The sequence below is a fragment of the Ochotona princeps genome, chromosome 15, assembly GCF_030435755.1.
Source record: "Ochotona princeps isolate mOchPri1 chromosome 15, mOchPri1.hap1, whole genome shotgun sequence".
NCBI lineage: Eukaryota > Metazoa > Chordata > Mammalia > Lagomorpha > Ochotonidae > Ochotona > Ochotona princeps.
In genome coordinates, this window is record NC_080846.1 from 37652775 (window position 1) to 37666933 (window position 14159).

At 38.1% G+C, this 14159-nt stretch overlaps 1 protein-coding gene across 17 annotated transcripts in view; it reads right to left on the reverse strand.

Annotated features, from left to right (window-relative positions):
* MGAT4C (MGAT4 family member C) overlaps nt 1–14159 on the reverse strand; it is a 617011-nt gene that overhangs the window by 121425 nt on the left and 481427 nt on the right. For 9 of the 17 annotated variants that reach the window (XM_058673687.1, XM_058673678.1, XM_058673679.1 and 6 more), the window contains one exon: nt 2769–2875. The exons of the other annotated variants lie outside the window; for them this stretch is intronic. The gene's annotated coding sequence lies outside the window, so the exon portion shown is untranslated. The remainder of the gene's footprint in view (nt 1–2768; nt 2876–14159) is intronic. 17 annotated transcript variants of the gene reach the window in all.

Consider the following 14159-nt stretch of genomic DNA (forward strand, 5'->3'; position numbering starts at 1 on the left):
TGGCATGTGTATTGGAAAAAGATAATAAGGAATAAAGCTTAGAAGCATTGGGCCTATCTTGTTTGATAAATAGAGCAACAATACTGATAAAAGGTAATAAATTCCTAGAATAGAAGGGGGACATCACATAAAATGTATGTATTTGTTCTATGATTTATAGAAAATAAAACCTGATATTGTTGTATGTAGACATAAAGGAAAGAAACTTGTCAAAGCTCAAGAAAAATGAAAAATTCTATTCAGCCATAAAATAGAATATATTCCTGATATTTGAAAAAAAAAGATACAATCGGAAAATTGGAGAAAATGTTGCAAACACCAAACACCAAAACACACATGTCAAACACCAAGAGACAAAAACCAAACAACAAAGGACACATGTCATTTTTGTCTTGTTTATGGTAGTCAATATATGATGTATAAACATTGGGGGTTGGAGAGGGGGAAGAGCTGTGCTGTGGCAAACTAATTAACCTGTCACCTGAGATGCAGGCATGTAGTATGGAAGCTGGTTTAAGTACTTGTTGCTCCCCTTCATATCCGACTCCCTTGCTAATGCACCTGGGAAAGCAGTGGAAGATGTCCCAAGTATTAGGGCCCCTGCATCTATGTGGAAAATCTGGATGAAGCTCCTGGCTCCACAGCCACTTGGGAAATGCACCAGCAGATGAAAACTCTCTTTCTCTCTCTCCGATACTTCATAACTCAGGTATAGAATTAAATAAACAAATAAATACATAAATAAATAGATCTGCTTTTTGTAAACCATAAAACTAAATATAGTGTGGCTACTACACAATTTGGCATTCAGTTATAAACCGTGGTCCACTGAATCATACCAGGAAAATAATACTATAATTTTATTTCACAGTTAAAGAAATGGAGAGGGAGGGACCAATCAGGACTCTTGGGACACTGAGAATGTTTCGTTCTCATTTAGGGTGCTGATGATGAGTATGATCAAATGCTAGAAACTCATATATCTACATATTTACATATGTCTCATGCCACATACAGTATGTTTCAATAAAATGTTTTAGAAAAAGAATGATAGTTAGATTTGGGATTTGAAGTATGGAAAAATGGTGGTATTACTTATTGATGTTGAAGCCTAGGATGCAGCGAGTGTATGTTCGCATTTCATATGGATTGACATTGATGGCATTGCTAGAAAACCAACTGAAAATATCAACAGGGTAAAATCTATATACTAATGTGTCTATACAAAATTATGTATGTATATATGCATGGACGATATGTGTGCATATGCATGATTTTATATAGAGAGACACATCTGATGAAGGGGATGTAAGAAAAATTGTTTTAGATTTAAACAACAGCAACAACAAAAATCGGGTGTTCATTCAATGAAATACTAGACTTGACTTTATATTCACCAGGCCACTTTTCAATTCCAAAGGAGCACTAGTTAGCTTACAGGTTTGTTGTTGCTATTACGGAGTGTATACAAGTATAATTTCTTTTGGAAAGAGTAGAAAAAAAGGGTTACAGTGTATTACCCAATGAGATATTAATGTGTTTTGTTTCCTGTTTTTTTTAAAGATTATTTATTTGTAAGGCAAGTTACAGAGAAACTTAGGTCTTCCATTTGCTGTCTTATTCCCCAAATGGCCACATCAGCTAGAGTTGGGTGTTCTGAAGCCAGGAGCTTCTTTGAGGTCTCCCACACAGGCATAGGGATCCAACCGCTTGGGTCATACTTCCCAGGCACATGAACCTGAAGTCGGATCAAAAGTGGAAAAGCCAGGATTCAAACCAGCATCCACATGGGATGCTGATACAGAAGAAGATGGCTTTACTCGCAACACCACAGCACTGTGCGTAATGTGCTGTTTTCTAATTCAGAAATTTTGTATTAGCGTTTCTGTACTGATATGCATATTTATATCTATTACAGATACATAAAAACTTTGGTAGACAAATACATACATATGTGCACAAACACACATGTACAATGACAAGACTACAGCAATCTTCTCATACGCTCTATGGACTAATTTTATTTTATTTTTTTATTAATTATTTTGCATTATGTGACAGTTTCATAGGCTCTGGGAATCCCCCCACCCTGCCCACGCCCTTCCCCCCTGGTGGGTTCCTCCACCTTGTTGCAGCATTACAGCTCAAATTCAATCAAGATTCTTTCTTTGCAAACATATATCTATGTACTAACTTTAAAATGTTGTAATTAATAAGCGAATTAAATGGTATCTCTGGCATGCATTCATTTCAATTTTTATGAAAGGAGAGCATTTAACTGGTTTAAAATCCTGAGAGATACAAGTTTTGAAGATTTAATTCTGTGACATGTAGATGATAATTATGAAGTGAAAGAGATTGTACAAATTATACTACAGAAAAATATGTGAAAATGAGCCTGGTTCCAGAGTATAAGGAGCACAGATGTCATTTCATTATATTTCAGAATAACAGTATTTCATTTTTGTCATCTTCATTTTCCTATTGAGTAAATTATGGATCAGAAATCTTGAGTAGCTCTCCTGGAGTCTCACAATTGAAAAATGTTAGGATGCAAATGTAACCCTGGTCATTCAGACTCAGAATTCTGGCTTTTTCTACAAAAGAAAGAATATTCTCTAGATTTAAATAGCTTCATTTGTTTGAGAGCTAATGGGCAATTTAGACAATTTCCTTTTACTTTACTCCTATCCCCCTCCTAGTGTGTGTGATTACTATAATTAAAGCCCTGCACACCATAGAACTATACCTTAACTGTATTATCTTACCCAAAGCAGTCACTCCAAAATGGGCTAGCATAGTTCAACAGGAGAATGCAAATACTATTATGGAATGGAGCATTGTGATGCAGGTAAGGAAGAAGAAAGCAGCTGACCTATAATGCACGATTGTGAACATTCACACTGGTAAATTTTTAAACTTAAAAACACTTATTAAATAATCAAATTTTTTTCCTTTTAACCTGATTTTCTATTATGTAATTACAAAATTAGTAATAATCATTTATTAATCCTAAATCTAAAATAATAAGCCATTATATTTGAATATTTTAAAAGACAATTTAAAAATAATTCTTCTTTAACTGAAAACAGTGACTTCTAATGAGATTGAAGGCAATGTATCAACAATATATAGTGTGCATTACAGTTTAACTAAATGCCATTACTGCCTTTTTGTTCACCACATTCTAAAGCTCGCATGTTCTGATTGTACAGACAGACAGAAATAACTTTCAAGAGGTAAAACACTGTAAACCCACTTTTGAGACTTCAATAATCAGTGTTCACAAATTTTAAATAACTGCAAGATATCCTTTCCTGAAATAGCAATTAAAGGTGGTTGAAAATGGCAAGAAAATCCTATTGCTCAAATGAAATTTCAACACCAATTTCACTGACCATTATACAGCTTGATATCTTTGAAATCAGTAACTCAAAGAGCTGTCTGCATTCCTATGTTCATGTTAACACTGTTCACAGTAGCCTGATTACAGGTTAACCCAACTGGCCATCAACAGGTAAATGTATAAAGAAAATTTTCTGCACATGAATTGAATTACTATTTGGCCTTTAAAAAGAAGGAAATTCTGTCTGAACAACATTAGATCAAGCTGGAAAACTTTATGTTAAATGGAAAAAGTCATGCCTACAAAGATAGATATGTCACATGTTGTTGTTATCTGCACGTGGAAATTCAGAGAAGCAGAGAGTATAATGTTCATTACAGGGAGTGGGAAAGCTACAAAGAAGTGGGGTGTTAAAGAGTATAAAATTTCAGATTGCAGGATTTTTTTTGGAAATTTATTGCTTGATGAGGTGAATATTGCTAGCAATAGTATAGGAAGTCACTTCAAAGAATGAATGAAAAACTGGAATTAAAAGATAACATAAGGGGTTCAGTTATGACACAGCAGGTAAAACCATTGCCTGTAGCCCCAGCATCCCATATGACCACTAATTTCTGTCCTGGCTGCTACACTTGTTTCGTTTTTGTCTGAAAGGCAGATTCACAGAGGGAAGAAGAGACAGTCCTTCCGCCTGTTGGTTCACTCCCCATACAGTCGCAATGGCCAGAGCTGAATCAATCTGAAACTGGCAGCCAGGAGCCTCTTACAAGTCTCCCATATGTGTGCAGAGGCCTAAGAATTTGATCCATCCTCTGCTGCTTTCCCAGGTCACAAGGTTGGACCTGGATCAGCTAGCAGAGACTAGAACTGCTGCCCATATGGGATGCTGGCACTAACAGGGGCAGATTTATCCTGCTGAGCCACTATGCCAGATTCAAAGCTGCTCCACTTCTATTCCAACTCTTTGGTAATGAGCCCGAGAAAGCAGTGGGATGCGGCCCAAGTCGTTGGCCACCTGCACTACATAAGAGATCTGGATAAAGTTCTTGGCTCCTAGATTCAGCCTGGCTCTATCTTAGCTATTGAGATCATCTTGAGATTTGGACTTGTGGATGAACAGCCTCTCTCTCTCTCTCTCTCTCAACCTGATTTTCCATTAAAATAATTATTTTACAAAAATTAACATGTACCATGAAACTTTTAAAACTCCTTTATATTACACATTTCCAAACTGATCAGATTAATTAAAAAAAAAACTGATAGTTATTTGAATGAATGGAGGTATCAGTTCACTGTGTGCCACTTAAATATATACAATTATAAGCTGTCAGCATGTATTAATTTTGTTAAAATTCTATTTAAATTGAACAAGCTTCGTGTTTCACAATACAAGTTTTGGGGCATAGTGATACTTCCCACTTTGCCCTCCTTGCTGCCCACATTCCTCACCTATTTTCTCCTTCCTTATTTCTTCTTGTTTCCTTTTTTTTTTAAGATTTATTTTATTTTTATCGCAAAGTCAGATATACAGATAGGAGGAGAGACAGAGAGAAAGATCTTCCGTCCATTGATTCACTCCCCAAGAGACCGCAACGGCTGGAGCTGTGCAGATATGAAGCCAGGATCCACGAACTTCCTCCAGGTCTCCCACGTGGGTGCAGGGTCCCAAAGCTTTAGGCCGTCCTCAACTGCTTTCCCAGGCCACAAGCAGGGAGCTGGATGGGAAGCAAGGCTGCTGGGACTAGAACCGGAGCCCATATGGGATCCTGGTGCTTTCAAGGTGAGGAATTTAGCTGCTAGGCCACTGCGACAGGTCCCTTATCTATTTTCTTTCACTGATTTTTACCATAGTATACTCCCATTTCATTTTGCAGTTACAGGATTAACACTCTGTTAGGTAAAGATCTCAAGACATAGCAAGTAGGAAAAAAAAGACTACTAGTTTTCAAGAGTATAGACAAAGACTGTATAAGAAGTAAATCTCAATAGGTCAATCTCACTAATTAATCACTTATCTTGTACTCTGTGTCTTAGTGACGACAGTTCAAATAGTTGATAATTGTATTTTGTGGGATAGCTTATTTTACTGAGCACAATAATTTTAAAGCAGCTTTTGGAAAGTCAGGATGTCAGAAAGGGAAGAAACACAGCAACACAGAAGGTCAGGGGAATGTCTGTCTTTCACTTCCCAACAGGCACAGTAGCCAGGACTGACGAGAATACAGGCCCTAAGGTGGGATCCTCTCCTCTTCCAGGTATATAACCTGGAAACTAGATATTGACCAGGATAGCTGGGATTTGAACTGACACTACAATCTGGGATGTGGTGTCACAATGGTGGCTTAACCCACCATGCCAACCACAACACTGCAAGCTCCAGACTAAACTCAACTTTTAAGGAAGAAACAAAATAGAATCAAATTCTGATAGTCTGCAATACTTTATGACCATTTCTAAAAATGTGAAAATTTACACAGAATATGAAAATACAAATCAAAAGTCTCATGAATACAATTGGTACCCTATGTAAATTATGTCATTAAAGAAAGTTAAAGATCTAAAGTTGTTAACTATTCACAAAATCAAACCAGGCCTTTGGTGTAACATGACAGGCCAACAAATATCTATTACCTATCATTGCTTATTAGACAGTGCTTTTAGGTTAGCAGTTAAATTCAAAGAGAGACCAAATATATTATTTTAACTAGCTTTGTCCACACAACAAAAAACTGCATCTGTCCTACATCAACAATTATTTGTGGGATATTATATTTAGCTTTCCACAAATATAGAATTCTAGCTTCATATATTGTTCCTGAACACTATATGTAAATTCTCAGGATAAAACCCTATAGCTATCATAGACATCTTCATGTCTAAAACTTACACATAGGGTCTCTGATAGAGTAGACTCGGGATGAGTCCAACTCTTTATACCAAGATTAAACTTTCTAATTCTCTAATTTCAGTTGATTAAGCTTTTAAAATTTTACTAGGAACATGAATTCATCATGAAACTAGGTCACACAGAAAAGGAGGGAGGGGGATAAAAAGGGGAGTATCTATATATTCTTAGAATTGTATAAATATATATGGAATAAAGGGTTTGTTTAATAGGCAAATTGCTAAAATAGAAGATGCCATATCCCTTTGAGAAACAGCAAAACAATGATGAATTCAGAGGACTTTCTACAGAGGTAAAATGTGACAAAATGTGACGAGATTTCTTTCGTGTGTTTGCCTGTTTATTTGGAAGGCAGGCAGGTGAAAAGAGAACAGGGGACAGATTTTTTTTTTTATTCAGCAGTTCACTTCTTAAATGACAATAACAGCAATGTCGTGGCCAGACCAAAACCAGAAGTCATAAACTCTGTCTTGGTCTCACCCAGGTTTAACAGAGATCCAAACATTTGGGAACGCCTCTGTTCCTTGCCAGGAGCATTAGCAGGAGGCATGCACAGAAGTGGAGCAGTTGGTTCTCCAATATGGCACAGTGGAGTCATAAGCAAGGACTTTAACCTGCTGTTCCACACAGTTGGTACCATAAAGTAGTTTTTAGAAGTACCTGTGTTTGATGATATATATTTACCAGGCCAAAAGGTCTAAAATTTATTATATAATTTCTGTGTTGACTTGATGTTTCCAACGAGTAGCCAACAGAGTAGTATGAACTTGGGCCATCTTCCACTGCTTTCCTAGGCCACAAGGAGGGAACTGTACTGGAAATGCAGCAGCTAGGACACTAACTGGTGTCCATATGGGATATTAATGCTTGCAGGTGAGGACTAACCATTTGAGCCATTGTGCCAGCCCCAATATTGATGTTTTAAATGTGTTAAATGTATTAGGACCATTGATGACTCTTTTGGGTGAACATCATAGTCACTGCATTTAAAATATTATCATAAAATTATACAGGTAGAGAGCCATGCAAATACAATTTTGAATATGAAACTGTCAGAGAGAAAAATGTTAGCTAGCAAAATTTGTATTGATGTAAGCACTAATGGTCTACGGGAGACCTCTAGTTGAGGTTGGTTAAATTGTGGTCATACAGAGAATAACCTGAACAGGGTTTGAACAGTTTTTAGAGAAACTTCCTGTTATCTCTCACCTTCTAGTGGTTTTTATTGCTAGGAACATTTAGTTTAACTCTGCATCAGTAACTTTCATGCTGGACAACTAAATTTATTATATGCAAATTTATTATATTATATTATTATTTATTATATACAACATTTGTATATTCTGAAGATCATTTAATAGGAATCTCATTATTTTGCTACATAAGGGATATTTATTTTGGGGAATGTCAATGTAAGTTTTGTAACTATCATCATACTTCAAGTCGTAATGCCTAAGCGTCACTACTATTTTAAGATGTTCCAATTAGCTGCCTTATTTTTAATTAAAATGATATTGTTTCCCTTAAAAATACATTCAGCTGATCAGCAGGAATTAGACACAATGAGCTACAACATTTTACATAGTTATGAATATAGCTATTGATTTGCATTTCTAGAAATACACTTTCTTGCTCAAAATAGTAATGCAATTTTATTTGATTCCCACTGTGGTATTTCTCAAAAGTAGCAAACTTTGCTATTCACATAATAAGGCATTGCTAGACTATAATTCACTAGTATTTTATACAATTGTGTATGTAGAATGTGTATGTTGGAATAAAACTTTTTTCCTATTACATTTTTATCTTGAATGGTAGAAACAAAAACAGCGGATTTTCTTTTTTCAGATTTATTTATTTAAAAGGAAGAGATAGTGCCAGAGAGGCAGGGAGAAAGGGAGGGAGAGGGAGAGAGAGAGAGAAGAAAGAGAAGGAGAAGAAGGATTTTTTAATCTACTGGTTCAGCTTTCAAATTTTCTTCCATAGCAATTGGTGGACCAGGCCAAAACCAAGGGCCTGGAATAACAGATTCGTGTGTCTGAGTCCATTACTGATTTACCAGCTCTCACCTACAGTATGATTGGTAAAATTTCTGTCCTAATAACCAGCTTGGTATTAAATACACTTGACATGCTGCTTTCTAAATCATCTGTGCCGATTATAGGCTCTAGATTCAGCTACTGGGGAACTCTCAGCAATAGAACAGAGGACACATGAGGAAGGGAAGACATGGTTTTGTGGCCTAGATAGATAAAGTAGCAATCACGATGGTTATTACGAAGGGGTTACATTCCTGAAGATATTTTTCGTCTTATCTATTATTCTAGTGCTTGCTTGCAAAACTGTCATCCCATGTCAGGTACTGGTCAGAGTCCTGGCTGTTTCATTTTTAATGTAGCTCCCTAGTAATGTGACTGGGAAGTTATCAGTTGATAAGCTAAGTCCTCTGTCACTTGTCACCCAAGGGAGAAACCCAGATGGATTTCCAGCTTTCTGGTTTTGATCTGGCCCATTCCTTACCACTACAGACACTTGGGGAGTGAATTACCAGGAGAAAGATATTCTCTCACTCTCTCCTCCTGCATTTTCTCTCTTTCAAACATAAACTTTTACTTATCTTGTGCTTCTTTTAATGGTCTCTGATTAGATTGAATACAGAAAACTTGTAGTAAAATTTTGACAAATAGCTTTAATGTGTAGGGCCTGTAACAATGGCTCAGTGGCTAAATCCTTGCCTTGCAAGTGTTGAGATTCCATATGAGTGCTGGTTCATATCTTGGCTACACCATTTCCCATACAGATCCCTGCTTTTGAAGTGGAAGATCCTTCAAAGCCTAAGAGCCCTGCAACTGTGTGGGAAAACAGGAGAAAGCTCCTGGGTTCAAATCAGTTCAGTCCAAGCTGTTGTGGCCACTGAGCAATGAACTAGTGGATGGAACATGTTTTTCTCTCCTTCTCTCTAAAAACTACCTTTCCAGTAAAAATAAATAAAACATAAAATATTGTAATGTGTATAATAACAAAAGAAATATTATGACAAAAAACTTTTTAAGTATTTGAAGAAATTCAGCACACATGCAAATAGAACATCATTTTCTTTCATTGTTAAAGATTTATTTATTTTTATTGGAAAGTCCAGATACACAGAGAGGATGAGACAGAGAGGAAGATCTTTGGTTGGATGATTTACTCCCCAAATGGCCGGAACAATCGGACCTAAGCCAGGAGCTGGAGCTTCTTCCAGGTCTCCCACATGGGTGCAGGGTCCCAAGACTTTGGGCCACCCTCGACTGCTTTCCCAGGCCACAAACAGGGAGCTGGATGGGAGGTCGGGTTGCTGGGACACAAACCAAAGCCCATATGGGATCACATGTGTGCATGGCAAAGACTTTAACCACTAGGCTACTACGTGGGGCCCAAGAACATGATTTTCATGTTGTTTATTTTTATGCTTAAAATATAGACATGTGTAGGCAATTTGTGTAGCAGTTAAATTGCCTCTAGGGACATCAAAACTGAGACTGCTGGTGTTCAAATCTTTTTTTTTTTTTAATGTGTTTATTTACTTGGAAGGAAGAGATGGACTGATAACTCCCTTCTGCTGGTTCACTCCCTAAATGTCCACAATAGCCAAGGCTGAGCCAGCTCAGAGTCACGTGCCATAGCTCAATCCAGGTCTTCGAATGGAATGGTGAAGAACAACTGTTCGGTCCATCATATGCTGCTTCCCGCTGTGTGGCTAACAGGGACATAGTGTCAGGAGCAGAGCCAGGATTCAGGCCCTCATTATCAGATATGACATTCCAAGATATCCTAGTCATTATGGCACATGCCTGTCACAATAGTTTTCGTTTTATAATTTTCTAAAATATTGTTTACATAGTTAAGACAGATGAATGCTGATGTAGGCCTTTGATTAGGGTGGGAAGGGTCAGATATGGAGGAAAGTGGATGGGAAACGTTTCATGTTTTTTTTTTTCCTCTTGCGTCCACAAGGAAGGAATGGAAGGGGGCAGCTTGTTGCTGTCAAACTATATGGGGGATGATCATTTAAGCATGCCTTAGAAACCCTAACATGTGCAACAGAGTCCTGAAGGTGTTACTTGAATGATTTTCATAGCTCTGAGAAGCTGTCGGTTTCATCGCTACAAGGATGAAAAAATCTTTGTCTATTGATTGACATGGTTCACCTTAGTGCATTGACAGATCCAGCAACATGCCGCAAAACTTGGCCAGGACAATTGCCCAACCTGCTCTGCTTTCCATCTTCTGATGAGGTAGTTGACATCCCCTGCTGGCATAGATGAGCTGGTCTTCATGTCCCCAATGTGCTTCTGTACATGCTGTCCACTATGTAAGCATCAACAACTGAGAAGGCCCAATCCCAATACATAGACTCTAAAGTTGGACCACACGTGCTGTGATTTTCTCTGTGGCCAGGGTCTGAGTCTGGTGGCTTAGCCAAGGAGTCTCCCAAGAAACCTCAGACTTGGCTCTTTTGTGCACTAGCCACTGCAGGGTCGCATTGGGTCTGTCACCTGCATCAGTCAACACACATACTGGTGGCTACAGCTACTTGGTCAGTTCCCAACAGCCCTGTATCTCATGGGAACTAACAAGTGCTAAAGCCCAGCCCAACCAGCCTGCCACAGAACAGTCCCCATGTGTAGAAGGACATTATGACCCTGGAAGGTCAGTGAGCACAGGATTACAATTTATTGGAGAATATTTGTATAATAACAGCCGAATAGATACCTTTTGTATAAATGATTGGATATCATTTGTATGAGAACAGTTGAGTGGACAGCATGTGAATGAGAACACTTGGTGGAATATACAAAACAAAAGGAGTTCCAAGCAAAAGTATAGAAACAGTTGATGGGTTTTGTTGATAAGCTCAATACTTCTTCCCTTATCCAATATGACCCTCAGTGTATAAAGTTTGATGCCACTAATAAACTTCAGCTTGGACCATTAGTCAGAGTCCATGCACCAAGTCCATCACTGCATGACAGCGACACTCACACATACCAGTGGTGGCTTAATCAGGGCAACTCCTGGCAACCCCTACCAGGGCCACCCCCAGCCACAGTTTTCACAATTGTCAGTCTCTACTACAGTTTAGCCCAGCCTGGCCTGTATTCCATCTGGCTCTCATGCTACCTATTGGTGCTGCACCTTAACTCAGCTCAACTCATCACCAGACCCAGCCCTCACATATACCAACAGGTGCTACTCCCTTGTCCAATCCAGACAGCCCTCAGCCCTGGTTATTGCGCTCAGCAGCAATAAGTACAGCCTAGGTGGTAAGTGCCCGGCTCCATTCTTCTTTCCAGCTTCCTACCAAGGCTTACCCTGAGAGGCAGCAGGTGTTGGGCCAAGCAGTTGTTTCCCTGCCACAATGTGGGAGATTTGCACCGAGTCCCTGGCTTCTAGTATTGATCCCAATTAACTACAATCTAGTGAATGAACCAGTGATTAAGACATCTTTCTTTCCAACTTTGAATGTGCCTTGGTTTCTTTGCTCTTAAGTTAATCAAAAGAAAATAGTCCAAAAAGTGTAAGCATATTGAGGAGACACAAATTATTCATTTAAAATCATAAAAATTGAGACCAGCACACTGATGTTTCAAGCTAATGCCCTGTCTGTGACACAGCATCCCACATGTGAGCTCATTTTTGTCCTGGCTGTTCTATATACAATCTAGCTCCCTGCTCATGACTCGGGAAAGCAGCAGAGGTTGTCTAATGCCTTTTAGCCCCTGAATCAAAGTGGGATATTTGGAGGAAATGCCTGAATCCTGGCTTTGGATCACCTCAGCTCCAGCAATTGTTGCCATTTGGTGAGTGAATCAGTGGATTCATTCTCTCTCTCTCTCTCTCTCTCTCTCTCTCACCTTCTTTCTGTAATATCTTCCTTTCAAGTAAAAATGAATTGACTTTAAGAGAGAAACTATGAAAATAATAACACAGTCTACATGTCAGCACTATGCTATGCTTAAATAATACATACAAATATTTTGTTGAGAAAAACAAAATATTATTCACAAAATAGTATACAACAAACGGGCTTGGAAAAACAGATTCTGTAATTAGAGTGTCCAATTTAATGTATTTAAGGGTACACATTTTTCCACTAGTCATTTTCATTTGAATCTCAGCCTTATATTTTCAAGCTTAAAAAGAGATATTTATATTATGATTAACCTGTTAGATTGAGACTTATAAATTAACACTGCATAAGAATTTTAGCCTATTAGGAGTAGCCAGTTAAAAAAATGTATTCAGTTGCTACTAATGTGGAAATCAGTCTGCTTACACTTACCTTGGAATATAAATTTCATGTTTCTTTTCAATAATTTAAAAATGTGAAAACAAAATGAAAGCAAATACACTAAAGGAGACAGAATTAATTTGACAATTTGCGCTGAACATTTTGGATGGATCATCTGTAATCTACACTTTCTGTTTGAGGGCATCCATGCTCACAGTTATGATGAGACTAATTAAGTGCAGAATGCTGATGTTTTTCCTCTTTTGCCTCTACAATTCTTAGAGAATTAAAATGGTATTTTTTGTTCTGCCATATTTGCTTATTCATCAAATTTTTTGTTACATTTTTTGTTTACAGTTTAACAACTTGGACAAAAACGAGCTTCCCAACACTGTTCTCCCTTCAACAAAGATGCCTACTCAACTCAGTGTGCTGATTAATGAAGCCAATGACTGCATGTCTCTAAATTTCAACTTAGAGGGAAACAATTTTCAAGACTCTTTCAGATCTGGCACAACGGCTCAGTGACTAAATCCTCTCCTTGCAAGTGCTAGAATCCCATATGGGCACCTGTTTGTGTCCTGGCTGATCCACTTCCCATCCAGCTCCCAGTGTGTGGCTGGGAAAGCAGTAGAGAATGGGCCAAAGACTTGGAACACTGCGCCCACGAAGAGGCTCCTTGCTTCTGGCTTTGGATTGGCTCAGCTCTGGCTCAGCTTCATCGCAGCTTGAGCTTAGCTCTAGCCTTGGCCACTTGGGAAGTAAACCAATGCATAGAAGATCTTTCTGTCTCTCCTCTGTAAATCTGTATTTCCAATAAAAATAAATAAATAAATCTGTATTTTTTTAAAAAAAAAAAAGGCTGTTCTTGAATTTTTACTCATTCATTTCTAATTTATTTAACAAGCATACACATTCAAAGATTCAGACTGTGTGAGAGAGAGAAAAACTTCCATCCACTAGTTCATTCTCAAGTGACCACAACAACTAGGACTTGGTGAGGCTAAATCCAAAGGCTGTGATGTGGAATTCAGGTCTCTATGGTCAATGTCAGAACTGTGAAATAGATTCTAAGACTCCCTAGTCAATAGCAATGACTCATGTACATGAGCCATCACCATCCACCTCAGAGATAAACATAAATAAGAACCTGGATCAAAAATGGATGAATTGGACTGAAATCTGGCACTCTGATTGGGCTTTAGGTAACTCAAGTGATGGCACAAATATGCTTTTCAGGCTGCAGTCCATGTTGCAGCAGTATCAGCTTTTAGCTGGTATGCTTCCCTCTGCTCTCTCACAGTGTGCTCAATAAATCTAACTGATTGCCCTCGTGAACTCTTTCCTCAACTACAACGCTGGCCTCAAGTAGCTGCTTCCAGCAGCAAATTTAAAATATGGTCCAATTTATCTATACCTGAATTGAGTATACTCATTGATAAACAAACAGCACTTAAACATGCATTTGTGGAATAAATGTGGATTTTGACCTAAAAGCAGCCATGAAGTACAAATTGGAAATTTGAATCCATAAGGCAGCCTAAATATCACAATCAAATCCTTTTAAAGATTCCCCCTGCATTGCTATATTTTTAATCCTACGCAGCTGGAATCATATATAATTATAAGCTGTA